Source organism: Arachis hypogaea, chromosome 18 (genome assembly GCF_003086295.3).
Source record: "Arachis hypogaea cultivar Tifrunner chromosome 18, arahy.Tifrunner.gnm2.J5K5, whole genome shotgun sequence".
Lineage (NCBI taxonomy): Eukaryota > Viridiplantae > Streptophyta > Magnoliopsida > Fabales > Fabaceae > Arachis > Arachis hypogaea.
In genome coordinates, this window is record NC_092053.1 from 101,277,698 (window position 1) to 101,282,568 (window position 4,871).

At 39.8% G+C, this 4,871-nt stretch overlaps 1 non-coding gene across 1 annotated transcript; it reads right to left on the minus strand.

The window, feature by feature from the left end:
- Positions 1 to 4,430: 4,430 nt before the first annotated feature.
- On the minus strand, positions 4,431 to 4,537 carry LOC112773821 (small nucleolar RNA R71). Its single transcript, XR_003188349.1, has one exon. It is a non-coding gene; the product is annotated as a small nucleolar RNA R71 (small nucleolar RNA).
- Between the last annotated feature and the right edge of the window lie 334 nt (positions 4,538 to 4,871).

Sequence of the window (4,871 nt, forward strand, 5' to 3'; positions counted from 1 at the left end):
GTTCTTATAGATGCCAATCATTCTGAACTTCAAAGGATAAAGTGAGATGCCAAAACTGTTCAGAGGCAAAAAGCTACTAGTCCCGTTCATTTAATTGGAGCTAAGTTTCATTGATATTTTGGAATTTATAGTATATTCTCTTCTTTTTATCCTATTTGATTTTTAATTGCTTGGGGACAAGCAACAATTTAAGTTTGGTGTTGTGATGAGCGGATAATTTATACACTTTTTGGCATTATTTTTAGTTAGTTTTTAGTATGATTTAGTTACTTTTTAGTATATTTTTATTAGTTTTTATGCAAAATTCACATTTCTGGACTTTACTATGAGTTTGTGTGTTTTTCTGTGATTTCAGGTATTTTCTGGCTGAAATTGAGGGACCTGAGCAAAAATCTGATTCAGAGGCTAAAAAAGGACTGCAGATGCTGTTGGATTCTGACCTCCTTGCACTCGAAATGGATTTTCTGGAGCTACAGAAACCCAATTAGTGCACTTTCAATTGCGTTGGAAATTAGACATCCAGAGTTTTTCAGCAATATATAATAGTCCATACTTTGCCCGAGTTTTAACGATGCAAACTGGCGTTCAAACACCAATTTCCTGTCCTATTCTGAAGTTAAACGCCAGAAATAGGTTACAAACCAGAGTTAAACGCCACAAACAGGCTGCAACCTGGCATTTAACTCCAAGAGAAGTCTCTACTCGTGTAAAGCTGAATTCTCAGCCCAAGCACACACCAAGTGGGCTCCGAAAGTGGATTTCTGCACTATCTGCACTTATTTACTTATTTTCTGTAACCCTTGCTACTAGTTTAGTATAAAAATAACTTTTAGAGACTTACTATGTACTTCATGACATTTCACATCTGAATTTTGTATCCTCTATGGCATGAGTCTCTAAACTCCATGGTTGGGGGTGAGGAGCTATGCTGTGTCTCGATGGATTAATGCAATTACTTTTGTTTCAATCATGCTTGTTTCTGTTCTAAGATACTCGCTCGTACTTAACCATGATGAATGTGATGATCCGTGAAACTCATCACCATTCTCAACCTATGAATGCATGCCTGACAACCACTTCCGTTCTACCTTAGATTGAGTGTGTATCTCTTTGATTCCTGTTTCATGTGTTTGATTGCATCTCCTGACAACAGAGCATTCGAATCTGTGAGATCAGAGTCTTCATGGTATAGGCTAGAATTATGATGCCAGGGCATTTTGGCCAGTTTCACTGATCTTTTCTTTATTGTTTTTAGGGTAGTTTCATGCATTTCCTTAGGAAATAAGCTAGTTTTGGGTTGGTATTCACTTACATCTTGATTCAAGCATACATTGTGCACTTTACATGATTTCATGAGGATTTTGCATGAATTTAAGGACAAATTTGATGTTGCATTTCCCATGACTTGGACTAGAACTTTGATGCACTTTATTGCTTGATTTCAGGACAAAGGAAGCAAAGAAGAACCACATTAGTGGCTACGTTAGTTACACTAACGTTAATACTAACGTGGAATGGGAGTAACTTGCAAAGTTAATGAGAAAAGTGATTGCCAATAACGCTCTCGAAGCCATCATTGCCCACGTTAAGAGTCACGTTAACTAAGTTAACGTGAACTCTAACGTGGAAGAAAGGAAATGGAGCCAACGTTAGTGACACTTAACATTATCATTAACGTTGGACCAAGCTCTAAGTGGCCACGTTAGAGTCCACGTTAACTTAGTTAACGTGACCTCTAACGTTAAGAAGAAAGGGGGGAAGCCAACGTTAGTGACATTCAACATTACCACCAACGTTGGCCAAGTCACTCTAGGCCACGTTAACTCCCACGTTAACCTAGTTAACGTGGAAGCTAACGTGAGGAAGGGAGGTGACGCCAACGTTAGTGACACCCAACATTGTCACTAACGTTGGAAGGAGCCCACACATGCCACCATGAGCCACGTTAACTCCCATGTTAACTTAGTTAACGTGGAAGCTAACGTGGATAAGGGAATGTTGAACCAACGTTAGTGACACTCAACTTTGTCACTAACGTTGGAGATGGCTAGCATAAGCCACGATAGAAGCCACGTTAACCTAGTTAACGTGGACTCTAACGTGGGAGTTAAGGGGCACATTGGAACGTTAGTGACAATGTTAAGTGTCACTAACGTTCTCGAAGGTTGGCAAGCCTACGTTAAAAGAGCCACGTTAACTAAGTTAACGTGGATTCTAACGTTGGGAAGGTGGAGGCTTCTCAACGTTATTGGGAAAGTTGAGTCCCAATAACGTGCGCGAAGGACAAAGAGGCAACGTTAGTGGCAACGTTTGTGCCACTAATGTTGAGGGTAACGTGGCTCTTACTTGGGTAAGGAACGTTAGTGAAAAAGTTGAATGTCACTAACGTTCTCGAACCCATATTTTCACTGAACGTTAACACCACTAACGTCCTGAGCAAAAGTCTCTGCCCACTTCACAATTTCTCTCTGCAAGTAAAGCCAAGCCCAATGAAGAAGATAACTGCTTCAAACTTAAGATCCAAAGGCCCAGACTCAAGACTTAAAGAATCAACTAGAAGAGTAGAAGAGTAGTATATATAGGAGTAGCTTTGAATTAATCGAGAGTTGGAAAATATAGGGAGCCTCTGGGCATAGAATTACTCTCTGTATTTACTTTCTCTGCATTTCTAGTTTCATTATGTATTCTCCATCTTTGTTTTCATTTTCCAGAGCTATGAACAACTAAACCCCTTTCATTGGGTTAGGGAGCTCTGTTGTAATTTGTTGGATCAATACTAGTTTTCATTATTCTTCTTCTATCTTTTCTCTTGATTTTACTTGAAAGCTTTCGATCTTCATCCAATTGGGTAGTTATCTTGGAAAAGAAGCTATTTATACTTGGATCTCTTCTGAACCTTGAAAGAGGAATGAAGAGATCAAGCTAGAAATGCTTTCTTATGCTGGACCAAATTGGGTTTGGATGGATATGTGACTATAATCCTCTCAACACTTGATTTGGGAAATGCATGTGGTATAATCAGTGACCATACTTCATCTCTTCTCATGAGCAATTGACCAAGGAATTGGCTATTGATCAAGATTTGAGAGATTGAATTACAAGAAATTGTAATTCAATCACTTAAGATTGCCAAGGAGATCAATGAGTGCATTGATTGAGGAAGAGATGAAAATAAAATTGATCTGGAGAATGCAACATCTCCTGAGCCCAATGAACTCCCCATTTCTGATCTTACCCATTCTCTTTATTTTCTGTCACTTACTTTTATGAGCAATTCCCCCATTCCCATTCACAATTCTGTAATTTACTTCAGTCATTTACTTTCAGTTCTTTAATTCTAGCATTTACTTTTTCTATCATTTACCTTCCCGCCATTTTATTTTCTGCAATTCTAAACTCAAATCCTGGATTCGCTCAACTAGAACATTCCTCTAATTAAAGTTGCTTGATCAATCAATCCTTGTGGGATTCGACCTCACTCTATTGTGAGTTTTTACTTGACGACAAATTCGGTACACTTGCCGAAGGAAATTTGTTGCGAGACAAGTTTTCCGTGCATCAAGTTTATGGCGCCGTTGCCGGGGATTGATTGTGCATCAACAATGATTTGATTGGAGGATAACTAGATTGAGCATTTTATTTTTGTTTGATTTAATTTTCTGTTTGAGTCATTTACTTCCTGTTTTAGTTAATTTCTTCCCTTCCCCCCACTTTTTCTTTGTTACTTACCATTCATCTCACTAACCCACTAACTGTTTGATATATTGCATCACTCACACTAATAATAATTCTGACAGATATACTTTCTGCACCTAGTCTCTTTGCTTGTACTTGTTGGTTGTTTGACAGGGAGAAGAAGCGGGGCTTCAACTTCCTTTGATTCTGAACCTGAGAGAACCTTCCTTAGACTAAGAAGGGAGGCAAGAGAAAAACGTGTAGTTGGCGCTGAAGAAGAGGAGGAATACTTTGAACCAAACATGGAAGAAAACATGGAGAACCATTGTGAAGAAGAAGCTCACAACCATGGCGGAAGAGGTCGAGCAAATCATGCTGGGGAGGATAGAAGAGTTTTAGGCTCTTATATCAATCCAAACCCAGGAAACTGTGAAAGTAGCATTCAAAAGCCAACCATCCATGCCAACAATTTTGAACTAAAACCACAGCTCATCACCCTTGTTCAGAACAACTGTTTGTTCGGAGGAAGTGTCCAAGAGGACCCCAATCAACATCTAACCACCTTCCTGAGAATATGTGACACAGTAAAGTCTAATGGTGTTCATCCTGACGCCTATAGACTGCTCTTATTTCCATTCTCACTCAAGGATAAGGCAGCCAAGTGGCTGGAGTCTTTCCCAAGGGAGAGCTTGACAACTTAGGAAGATGTGGTGAACAAATTCTTAGCAAGATTTTACCCTCCTCAATGAATCAATAGGCTGAGATCTGAGGTCCAAACTTTCAGGCAACAAGATGGTGAGACTCTATATGAAGCATGGGAGAGGTTTAAAGACCTAACAAGGAGATGCCCACCAGATATGTTCAATGAATGGGTGCAGCTGCACATTTTCTATGAAGGGCTTTCCTATGAGACAAAGAAGGCAGTAGACCATTCATCCGGAGGATCTTTGAACAAGAAGAAGACCATTGAGGAGGCCATAGATGTAATTGAAATAGTAGCAGAGAACGACTACTTCTATGCCTCCGAACGACGGAACACAAGAGGAGTAATGGAGCTAAACAATGTAGATGCTCTGCTGGCCCAAAACAAGCTCATTACCCAGCAGCTAGCTGACCTCACCAAGAAGATGGAGAGGAACCAAGTAGCAGCAATCTCCACTTCATCAACAACCCAAGAAGGAGTGAATGAAGAAGCA